The sequence below is a fragment of the Micropterus dolomieu genome, linkage group LG03, assembly GCF_021292245.1.
Source record: "Micropterus dolomieu isolate WLL.071019.BEF.003 ecotype Adirondacks linkage group LG03, ASM2129224v1, whole genome shotgun sequence".
In the NCBI taxonomy this organism is placed as follows: Eukaryota; Metazoa; Chordata; class Actinopteri; order Centrarchiformes; family Centrarchidae; genus Micropterus; species Micropterus dolomieu.
In genome coordinates, this window is record NC_060152.1 from 19314036 (window position 1) to 19326838 (window position 12803).

Sequence of the window (12803 nt, forward strand, 5' to 3'; positions counted from 1 at the left end):
TAACTCACAAAATCAACAATATGTAACATATTTTCTACAATAATTACCCATTATGAATTAATTTTTCCCTTCCAAAAGTCCGCAACTTCATTCATCTCCTTGATCTTGGCCTCATCTTCTCCGATCAACATGTCATACAATTTGTCAATTTTCTCACCGATGCGTTGTGTCATTTTGAGGTTGTGAAGAAAGGCCTCGGTAGCACCATGGACCCTGTATACAGACACATGGATGTTTCGCGCGTGAAGCGCCCGTTGAACGGTAGCAATGAAATGATCCGTCCAGAGCCGCTTTAACACCTCATCATAATGCCGCCGGAGAAAGTAGTCAGGCATGTCAAACAGACACTCGTGTTGCATCTGGCTCGGGTGATCCGAGGATCTCAAGGTACGTGCTGGTGTGTATGGGACTAAAAGGTCAGAAATATAACAAGGCGAGAGGCCATGAAGAGCTTTAAAAGTGATCAATAGAATTTTAAAGTCAATTCTAAAAAATACTGGGAGCCAGTGTAATGAAGCTAAAATAGGAGTAATGTGGTCATATTTCTTTGTTCTGGTTAAAAGCCTAGCAGCTGAGTTCTGGACAGTCTGGAGTCGATCAATAGATTTAGTATGGGCATCACTAAGGCCTTCCATTTACCAAATACTGAATCAAACCAGTTAAACATGTTAGTGTCCACTCCAGAGTTCTCTGCAAGTTCTTCTCGTAGGGAATGCAGTCCTTCCAGTGCTCGGGTCACTGAACCATCTGGAGCTGTATTGTTGGGCACAACTGTACAACACGAGTCACCAAACATTACACAGACACCCCCTTTCTCCGCTAGCAACATGTCCAATGCCATTCTATTCTGCCATGTCATCAGTGAGGTGGCAGACAGTTGCTCGGACAGTCCTTTGATGGCATCGTGCATAAAGTTAGCAAAACGCTGGTGAGAAAAAAAAAAAGTAGTTTATCCAGTCCACATTTTTGTTTATGGTACACCACCAACAAAGTACAGACTCAAATCCTACTGCTATTTGATTTCTTGCTTTATACTCATCTGGCACTCCTCTGGGGACCTCTATGGCATCAATGTAGACCTTGTCGTCAAAACCATCTCCTGGTGATGTACTTCTCTTAGTACGATGAGGATGCTGGGCCTGTGGCACCGCTATGTGGACATCCTCCACCAACATGGTTTGGGTGCAAGTTCCCGACCAGTCATATGGCAACTCCTGCATTAGTCCTTCTCCACACATCTACCATATATCAGATACGGCTCTTCTCTGTGTGTAGAGAAGATTTGGGAATGGCGGATAGTACCCGACCCCCTGATATGTAAATGGTTCACTGGATGTGTGATTGTAGCCCTCAGGCTTGATGAGTTTTGCATGTGAAGAATTTATCAGCAACCACTCCGTGCTACAGTGTGGGAAGCTACCCACAGGCTTACTACTGTTCTCGGTGTCACAATGAGTGTAGCACTCATACGGGGATTTTGCTGAAACCTGTACTGGTGGTGGGAGTGAACCCTTCTTCATCACCTTTAGTTCAGTCATTAGTTTGGGATGCGAGCACAAGACCTTGATGGATGCATAGTCATATAGTGATGACAATGAAAAATGAGCATAATACCACCTCTTTAAATTACCTATAAATATAGTTGAACACTGCTATAATACATATAGTCAGACTTAAAATTTGCAGAGTGCAGCTATTAGTTAAGTTTTATTATATAATTTTACATAAAAATCTTGGGTAACACTTGTAATGGAAATTTGTCCTTTAGTGAGTCTCCTGAAATAAAGAGTCCAATCCAGACATCTTTTAAGGGTTTTATTCTTTGCAAAGGGTCAGACAAACATACAGAGTGCAAAACAGTCTGCAGAGTATAAGACAAAGAGCCAGTGAAGAAACAGGTGACTTTATACTGTAAGGGTATTACGCAGCTATCCAAGGGAGGAAGGGAGTAGGGACCAGCTGTCCTGAGATGAAGGCCTATCAAGGACAGTCTGATAAGAAAACTCTCTAACGAGCATCTTTCCCATGGGAAACTTCACCTAGCTGAAACATGATAAAATATCAAATACCATACAGTGAGACCTTTGTATATAATAATGGAGCCTGCAGGGTGAAACAGTAAACAGAGTAAAATATCAAATTTCCATCACACACTTTATATTATGGTACACATATTCACCATTAACTAGCTGCTTACTAACTGGTGTATTCGTAGCATATTGGCCCTGTATTAGTCATAATAAAACACTTATTCTGCATGCCCATGTTCTACCATTACTACACCATTAACTAAGACTTTACCCAATATAAGCTGATCTCAATAGGCAGTGCTCAGTAGGGGCCTTATAAGGTGGTAGTACCACAGGAACAGCCATTTTCCCTTAATAAAACTGAATAAATATGGTCTATTCTTATGTAAAAAAAACACACAACTGCCAGAGTTAATAGTGTACAAATTGCTCTAAATTAAGTCTTTGTAATTTAGAATATGTTCCCCATTGTTCATACTTAATTCATAAGTAGTTGTTATTAAGTTATTAAACCCCAAATGTTCCCTTCTCTAAAGTTGCCTCCTCTTCCCTCTTCATAAATGCATTACAGCACATAACTACTGCAAATAGCAGACAGCCAAGTGAGTACAAATATCTCCTTTATTAATAAACAACCTCAGAGATGTTTGTACATACAATAAACACAACATGCAAAATTGGCGATCATATTTACCAATGCAACTGTATAAAAATATAAAAACATAAAATATAAAACCTACTCAGTCTAAAACAAACTTCCTCTTCAGTAGTTAAACTACATTTGACAAGGATTGGGAAATCTGTTTAAATTGTACAATGACGTAACTTTCAAAACCCACGTACATGTACAGTTTAAGAGCTCTCTGTTGTGTATTTTGAGATAAAACATAAACCTAGGCCTCTATGAAACAGCTCTATAGTGGCTAAAAAAAGAATGTTGTACGGGTTTCAGTCACTTAAACACTATGTTTCAAAACACAATTTAAACTCAAAAAAGTAGCTAACATTTTTATATATAATCAACAAGGGAAGAAGTTAGCCTCTAGATTTCATATCCTCTATGATTGTTTTTTTCTCAGGGGAAATGTGGGTGGCAAATATCTTGGCAAAGGACAGCAGGGTCTCAGTTGCAGGATCGAACTGTAGGCTGTTGAATGTTTCAGGATCTACAATCTTGAGCTCTGCATCTTGATGGTTCCCCTATCCACTCCATTGATCCTGAAGGCTTCGGTCATTGTGCGAACACGTCTGAAGGTTTTCAGGACTTTGATATTTTTGGATAACCTCAGCTGGCCCTTTGACTGACACAAAAAAGAAAAAATGAGGGATGAATACAGACCAAGGCTTATGCAGCTGAAACTGTTCTGACTGTAGAAAGTATTAAGCAAATTCAAAAGGTACTATCTATCTATTTTTATTTTAATATTAGCAACATTTTGTTTTGATGACAACTAAGAATTTACTGGGCAGGAGGTTCAAGTAAAGTCTTCTTACCTCTCATATGAGCTCGCCCTGACATGGTCTGAGTTAAAAGAAACATGAGGGAGTGACAGATAGGAATAGCATACAACACAGTTTATGAAACAGTTTTAAACCCAGGCTCATTGCAATTACATGGTATGTTAATTTAACTTGATGATCCACAAACAAGTTAACACCCGATTCACTATATGGCAGTAGTACCAAAGTTCAGCACTGCTTAAACTGTTGGGTTCTCGTTTAGCCATCATTTTAAAGGCTACTGCAGTGTTACAAATTGTTTCTACAGTTCATTTGACAAGGTATTTGTTTGGGACCATACCTTCAAAAGGTATACATTTGCTACATACAGTAAAAAGCCAACAACTAAATTGGACATGCTCCTCAATTAGGTCTTACTCAAAGGCTGACGGACACAAAACTTTACCTGGGTCATTTCTGGTCCTTTCTGTTAAGTCTGCCATCAACTTATCTTCAGGGGCCGGAGACTTCTTCTTTGCCTTAGGCTGATTATATAAAAACCAAAAGATTAAAGAAACAATTAAGAACAAATAGATTAAAACTTTGCTGAGAAAAAGGAGGAATTTATATTGAATAATTGAACAAACACTGGGCTAAAATGCAGTGAGGTGACAAATGATTAGAATTAGCAGTAACATTTCCCCTGCATATCACGGCCCATCTAATAAATATGTAGCCTAGAAAAATACAATGCATCACCACACTAGCAAGCATGACACTTAAGGTCCAGATATTTGGCATGCTAGATATCTGGCAGACGTCGGCGATGTGTCAGAAATGTGTTGGGCCGTTTTGATGCGTCGTTGTGTAGTTCACACATAATGACTGGCAACCGCCGATCAAGTCGCGAGCTCGCAAGGTGGCAAATCAGGCCAACAATCAGTCTAACGCCTAGTGTGAACTAGGCTTTAGACCTCATCAAATTGCATTTAAGGCAATAGTGACAGCAGCAGTAACGTTCAACCATGTCCAAAGTCAATAACAAGTAAACATTTGTCACATTACAACAGGTTGTAAAGTGAAATCAAGTTTGTAACTCCCTTCTGCTCCATAGTAGACATTATACAGTATAAAGGAATCATAAAATGGATGAATTTGAGTTTGATAGTCTCATAGCTTGGTGGATAAAGATGATCTGCAGTCTAGTGCTCTCACTAGACTAGACTAGACATTGTATGTTTTGTAAAAACAATGTATACTACTGCTCTTATTAATGCGTGTGCAAAAAAAAGTCAGGAGTGAAGTACTCCTTGCTGCTCTTGAATGAATATGCTATAAAAAAGTCTTGAAATTCTTGCTTTGCTTACTTTGTTAAATACTGTATATAGCTACATACTGTATAGCATCATCTTGTCTTAGAAGCTGCAGTGTTTTCAATTTGGCTGATTGTTGAGTCAGTTAATTATTTTTCAAGTAAAGTGGATTCATTTCTACAATGAGCTTCTGAGCAGGTTGTTCATCACATTTTAGGAAGAGAAGGGACAGGGAGTATTAAAAGTGATATAATAATATAAAGAGTAACATAAATAGTTACTTTTAATAGCCATTAATAAGTAAAGTAATTGTATTACTTTTTTAAGGAGTCATAAGCAAAATATAACATATAATAATTGCAGAGGAACTTGCCCAGCACTCTTGGCGACCCATTTTAGCATTTTGCAGAGAAACACAGACAGCTGTTATCTCTTACGACGCAGTGGAAATTTTACAAGCACACCAGTGCAGATCTCATTTGTTAGCTACATCATTGGTTTTATTTTGAGAGGCTGCGCAGTCAGCAAGCCTCCACATGCGGAGCAGCTGCTTATGTAAAGTTAAACGTAATTGCGGGTCCAGGAGGAGTTGCTGTCTTTTTAGTGACTTTATAAAACGTACTACTGACGGAGAAGTCAAAGTCATCAGCGCAGACACATACAGGCCAGACAGAAAGCGGGGCAAGCCGCTGTGTTTGTAGGTGTAACGTTAGGTGTGTGTGTATGTGGGGAGGGGGAAGAAAAGAGAACCCAAGGGAGAAGGAGCAGATTCGATTAGTGAACAAGTTAAACACTAATTTAAGGTGGAGAATGAAGTATAATGAAAATGGTTGAATAAGAAATAATCTACTAGAAATGGAAATACACCGACACTGAATCGCCGCCCCTTTCTCTTTTCTGTGGCACTATAACGTTAGCTAGTTAAGTTGCGCTTATGTAGTGGAGAAGGGTCCAGCTGCAGCCTGCAGACAAACATGACGGAAGTTGAACTTCCATATATGATTCGCCCCACAAGCCACCGCGCACAAAACGTGATGACGTTTATCTTGGCCGGGAACAATCAGTGTACATTATGCGTTAATATTTACTCTATACTATAATTATATAAAATTATAATATATTAATACTGTAAATATTTATTTATAATAGCGTAATGATAATAATGAAGCAGTGTTTCAATTCATACTGTTGTTGTTATATATTTTATTTGTTCCAAAGTGATTTTAAGTTTCACAAACCAAGAATATTCTGTACATCACGAGCCAGATGTATCTTGATTTAGGTTAAAACTTTACAACATTACAAAGAATTTAATGATAGAATAGCGTTACGAACATTAACACTATCGTTCAGCGGTTGCTGGACACGTCTGCTGTGTTGGCTGCAGTGGTCTGTGTGACTGGACCTGGGGCAGCTAACCGGAGCTAGCTGGCTAACTATTCCTGACAGCCCCCCGAAGTATATTATTCTTACCCTAACCATCACAGGGTGTGTGCCTAAAGTTATTGATTGTATGTCAACTAGTGTTGTGTCGTTCAATGAACATTTCGTTCATAAGATCTAATCGTGTGTATGACTCGGGAGGAACGAGTAGTCTCAGTGAGTAATTCGTTCATTTTCACGCATGCGTGAAGGATCTTGGACTCTTGCGTTCACTCGTCAACATGGCAGCTGCATGGGATCCGTCAGCACAGGAAACAGAATTGATTAGTTCACGACTCTCAACAGAATTACCTCGGAGGTCGTCTCCTCTCCAAAACAAACCGACCCGGTCATTAAAACATTGCCACATAGCAACGTTAACGTTAGCCCTGTGGTGTGTTACAGCTAACTGCTGATCCAGGTCCGCCAGAGAACGCAACGTAACTTTTACTTTTTATTTATCAACAGAGCCGTGCTGTTGTTTCACAGCTCCTGATTGGTAAACAACCTGGCCGTGTTTGAGAGCGATGTGCTCATGTTTGTTTCTCTGTCTGCAGAATCAGGACCTGATGTGGCCCAGGATCGGGAGTAACAGGTGAAAAACCTTTAAATACAAAAATAAAAAGCATTTTGAATAAACAGGTATTTTTCCCAACACAGGTAAGGTTAAATACATTTTACAGGAAACACAGATCAAGGTAAGTATTTCAACAAGGTAAGGCAAGAATTTAATTTAGGTAGAAGGTAAGTATATTTAGATTAGGTAAAAGTATTATTTAACAGCAGCGTGCAGGGGAGATGGCATGCAGGAGGAGGAAATGAGACGGGTACACGGGAGACAGCCACACCTCCGCCGGGTCAGCGCGACAGAGAGTGATCAAAAGGTGAATTTGTGCATTATACTTTGTCAATTAAAGCAAGCCATGTTTGAGAACGCCGCTGTTTTGTAATCGCCCACTAGAGGGCTGCAGTGCCACAATAACCAGCCTAGTTCAAATGAACAAAATGACTCAAAAAAAGATTAGTTAATTTTAATGAACGAGATTTGAAGATACGATTCTGTCAAAAGAGTCAAACTTGCCATCACTAATGTCAACTGGTTAACGTTAACCCTACAGTGGCGCACATCGGCCGCTAGCAGATAGGGCTAACCTCCATTGTGTTGCTGTGCAGTCTCCGTTGACGTTACTGCAGCTATATATTGACACCCACCGGCACCGTGGTCGGCACTTGTCAACTCTGAAAAAGTTTGAACACATTTTCGATTCGCCGTCAATTTTCGTCAGACTGCCGACGTTCCAAATCTACACAGTTGATTTCTCGCCTCAGAACTTCTCAGAAGTCTATTTAAAGTTCTGTTGTTGGCCTCTAAAGAATAAAACTGTTAACATTAGGATCTATACTGTACGTGAGCCGAGATTAACGTCATCACGTTTTGTGTGCTGTGTCTTCTGGAACAAACCATATTTGGAAGTTCAACTTCCATCAACTTCCGTCAACTTCCATGAGGTCTGCGGGCTGCAGCTGGATATACTTGAAGTAGTGGGTTACCAAACACTTACCAAAGATTAATAAATTGGCTATGTTATCATTTCCGTAGGAGTTTGATTTGAGACTGGACATAATTTAATGTTAACTTACCATTTTTGATCCAGGTCGTGTCCTACCTTTTCTTGTCTTGGCCAGCGCCAAAGCAATGCGGAGTTCATGTGGGTCCTCTTTGATGATCGGATGGGAACTGTGCACACCAGGAGGAAGTACATGGCTGCTAAACACTGATTGGTGGATAGCTATGTTAACCATTATTTTTTGAAGGACGCTTTCCGCTATTTTGTTTCTTCACTAGTGATGGCAAGTTCGACTCTTTTGACAGACTCGAATCTTCAAATCTTGTTCATTAAAATGAACTAATCTTTTTTTGAGTCATTTCATTCATCTGAACTAGGTTGGTTATTGGCGCTGCAGCCCTCCAGTGGGCGCCGTTCTCAAACACGGAAGGCTGCCTGGCTTGCTTTAATTGACAAAGTATAATGCACAAATTTACCTCTTGATCACTCTCTATCATCATTATATAACCCCCCCTGGGCCCACAACCAAATTCAAACCATGTAAAAACCACAGAAATATGTCTATATGCAATCCACTACTCCAGCTAAATCCTTCCATTTTCACAATCTTTCCTGAGTACACAACCATCAATGGAAGGAATGTGGCTTGTACATTCACCTACTGTATGTCCATCGGGGACGATTGATTACTTGTTAAGAGATGATACGCCAGAGGGCAAGCATGAAACTGACTGTATGGATTCCTGCTGTGTCAAACTGGCCAAACAATCTCTGTTTTATCACTTTAAAGTTGCCGTTGTGCTGCTGATGCGCTAATGTGATGTTTGCTGGATGATTTTCCTTTCACTGTGGGAATGTGTTTTAAGTTCAAAATAATGTATTGAAAAGGAAATGAGTCAAATAAATGCTGGTGATGGTTCTAACATGGAGCTTGAGTCAAGAGAAATTAAACTCACGCCAAAGGCCTTGGATATATAAGATTATCCATCAATAAGATTGAGAAGCTCCAACGGGAGCGCAAAGGGATTGTGAATAAAATTAAAGGGCTCATACCACAAATGAAATCATTAATGAAAACCAGGGAAGATGCTTTGGCAGTGCAATCCCTCTTTGGGAATTTAATGGAAGAGCGGCTACGTAAGAGGAAAGAACAGCTTCAACTGGATGAGGAAATTGCAGCGCAATAGACTAAAAGTGGGAAAAACTCAACAAAACAAGGCATTCGGATGGAATATTTGGAAAGAAAACTTCAAACTCTTAGTGCTAATGCCCATCCATTTGTTTCTCAAATGTCACAGAAGGAAATCCAATGTGAACACCTGGATACAGGAAAAAGGCATGACGATAAAATCCCATCTCAATTAATTAAATCAGACCATACATCATTTAGATGCTCTGAACCATCCATGTATCACAATGCTCAAGAAAACATACAAATGCAATAGGGAAATGCTTCAAATGTCAATATTGATGATGAAAACAATGTGTTTGGCATTATGAGGAAGCTAAATGAAATAACTACACTGTTGATACAGCAGCAATGTCTTTCATCTTTGCCAAAGAGAGAGATACCAATCCATTGAAATATCATGCATTTATGAAGGCTTTTGAGAACGGTGTGGAAAGGAACACTGGGAGCTACAGTGACCATCTTTATTTCCTGGAGCAGTACACTAAAGGTCATCCATGTACACTGGTTAGAAGCTGCCAACACATTGATCCTGAGAGGGGATATATAAAAGCTAAAGCTTTGTTACAGCAGTTTGGCAATGCACAGCGGGATGCATCTGCTCTTCAAGATTTTTCCTTAGAGGTTGCTGTAATGCTGTGGAAGAGGTGCAATATCTGCATGAATTAGACATGTCTGCTAATATGTTGACCATCATACAAAAATTAACTTACAAATTCAGGGATAAGTGGAGAACTGGGGCATGTGAAGTAAGTAAGAGAGCTACATTTATTGACATCACTAATTTCATCGAGAGACCAGTGAAAATCCTAACTGACCCCGTGTTTGGAAACATACAGGATGCTCCATCTGTAACAACAAAAGGAGTTACATGCAAGCACAGCCTACAGCCTCATCCTGGAATAAAAGGAACTAGCTTTGCCACTACTGTTGCGCCTGCTGTGGAGGAGGACACACATTGGATTCGTGTCTCCAGTTGGGAAAAAGACCTCACAAAGAGAAGATAGGCTTCTTGAGAGAACATGGTGTCTGTTTCGGCTGTTTGTGTATTGGACACATCAGCGAAGTTTGTAGAAAACGGATTACCTGTGAAAAATGTGGGCTTAAACATCCAACCACACTCCACATTCCTCCAAAAGAAAAGGAATAGGACTTCGAACAAGCTGGGAGGAAATCAGAGGTGTCCGTAGACAGCACTCTGGTGTCGAGTGGTGTTAAATGTAACACTTCTACGTTACATTTTTTATATTCTTGTATTTAACTTGAGTTTTTAGCTTAAGTTTTATGTGGTTTAAGGATTTTAGTAATCCTACATGGATTTTAAGGTAGATGACTGTAAAAACGCTATCAACGCTACTGACCACAACAAAGCTCTGGCGTCTAGCGTTATGCTAGCCGAGATAACTCTGCCCCATGAAGACTGCACACTCCTTAAGAAAGCGAACAAAAAGATTGCTGACCTTATGGAAGACATCCGCCGACTTTTAGAGGAACTCAAAGAGAAAGATTCCCTGCTGACTGGCTTTATGGATGTGGCTTCAGTTCAAGCCAAACAGATTGTTTCTCTTAGCGCAACCGCTAACATCCAGGACACTGTGCTATGGGACCCCTCTACCCTTCCAGGGCTTTCCTCCTGCTCGACTCCGAAGCATCAGTCAACCTGGGCTGAAGTGGTGGTCTGTGGCTGCAAGAGAGGCTCGGACGGGGCTGCCTCTCCTCCGCACATCGACCTCTCCAACCACTATGCAGCCCTGTCTGACGACACTCCGGTCCATCCAGCGGCTGCACCTGCGGCTTTGAGTCTCCCTGATACGGATCTCTTTTGGCGGATAGTGCCTGCCTGATCTCCTGCACTGGCGGCAAACGGTGATCGGCTGGGCTGCCGGTCTGCCGCTGGCCCTGATGGGCGGCCGTCATCCCAGTCAAAAACCTCCACTTCCCGACATAGGATCCTGAAGGAGGCTGTGATCAGACGCTTCGGAGGCCGTCTCTACCCTGGACCGTCGGGTAGCCCTTCTCTCAGGTCTGTTACCGCTACTCCAACACAACACTCGGCAGCTCACACACTCCATCCTCAGTCCGCACATTGTGTTGAAGCAGATTCTGCTCAGTCCTGCTCTGGAACCCCACAAACGGCATCTCCTCATCCCCTTTTCTCCCCAACCACACTAATAATTGGTGACTCCATAACCAGAAACATCCGTTTCTTTAACACTACCACTCACTGCTTCCCCGGTGTCACCACAGCTGACATTTTAAAAAAACACCAGGACCTAATGCCATCGCTCCCATCCTCCATCACAAGAGTGATAGTCCATGTGGGAACAAATGACTGTTCAGCAGTCTGAGCTGACAAAATCAGATTTTAACCGTCTTTTTAACTTTGTGGAAAGTCCGTTTTTATCTCTGGTCTCATTCCCACAGTTGGTCGCGGTGCTGGCCGCTTCAGTAGACTCCATGGCCTCCACAACTGGCTCCAGTCCGCCTGCAGGGCTCACTGTGTGTGTTATATCTATAACTTTAATATTTTCGGGCAAAGAATGTCTCTTTTTAAGACAGACGGACTTCACCCAAACAAACAGGGCTCAGAAATGTTAGCTGCTCACATACAGCATGTGGTGCGGTCTTCCACACATGACTGCCTCACTGCCACAAACAACTGTCTCCACCTGCTGGCATGTAAAAATGTCTGCTCCCAGCGTTGTTCCAAAGACTTCTATTCCTGTCATCATCAGGCATAGACCAGTTAACCGAAATGCGCACATCCCACACAGAAATCATAGTAATCTTATAAGGATTAGGACAACTGCACAAACTCCAGCACCTAGAACAAACTCATTTAAAATGGCTCTGTTCAATGTGAGATCACTGTCAAGTAAGACTTTTATCTTAAATGTTTTTATCTTGTCTGCAAATCTAGATTTTATGTTTTTAACTGAATCATGGTTGCAAATGAATGACTATAGCCAGCTAACTGAACTGTGTCCGCCTCAATATGATTGTTTTAGTCAACCAAGGGTCAGTGGTCGTGGGGGTGGGCTAGTGAGCGTGTATAGGAAAAATGTTAAATGTCATCAAGTACGCTGTGATGAATTGAACTCCTTTGAAGTTCTCACTCTAAAACTTGGAGGGCTGCAACCTATCATATTTGTTATAATTTATCTCCCCTCAAAACCGCCTGGAGGATTTTTATCAGAACTTCCTGAATTTTTATCTACTCTGGTTTTAAATTATGATGATAATTATTAATATTCATGTTGATGACCCCACCAATGTTAATGCAATTGACTTTTTAAATATGGCCACTTCTTTTAACTTCAAACAACATGTCAAAGGGCAAACACATAACCGTGGTCATACACTGGACTTGGTTTTTATCCTGGGTGTCAGCATTTCCTCTGTGGAATTATTGGACATGACCGTATCTGACCACAGATGTATTGTTTTTAGCTGTGATTCACCCGTTACTCATGCCGCCTCACCAAGCTCCGTGTGTTCTCGCATCTTTAATGAACAAAGTGTTTCAAAGTTTTGCACATTCTTTCAGAGCCAAAGCCAACATCTGTCTGATTCCAACACCAACAATCTGGTTGATCACTTCAATCATATCTGCTTGTTGTCACTAAATATTACTGCTCCTCTAAAGGTTAGGCCTACGTCTAAAGCTAGTAAGCAACCCTGGATAAATGACAGCATTCGCAGCCTAAAAAGGGAATGCAGGAAAGCAGAATGCAGATGGAAAAAGTCTGAAGGATTTATTAATTAACTACAATAACATGGTTAAGGATGCGAGAACACATTATTTTTCTGAACTCATTACTACACATAAACACAATCCCAG

At 40.9% G+C, this 12803-nt stretch overlaps 1 long non-coding RNA gene across 1 annotated transcript in view; it reads left to right on the forward strand.

The window, feature by feature from the left end:
• Nucleotides 1-298: 298 nt before the first annotated feature.
• LOC123967902 overlaps nt 299-12803 on the forward strand; it is a 22501-nt gene continuing 9996 nt past the window's right edge. The window contains exons 1-2 of the long non-coding RNA XR_006824370.1: nt 299-387; nt 6763-6800. This is a non-coding gene — a long non-coding RNA (uncharacterized LOC123967902). The remainder of the gene's footprint in view (nt 388-6762; nt 6801-12803) is intronic.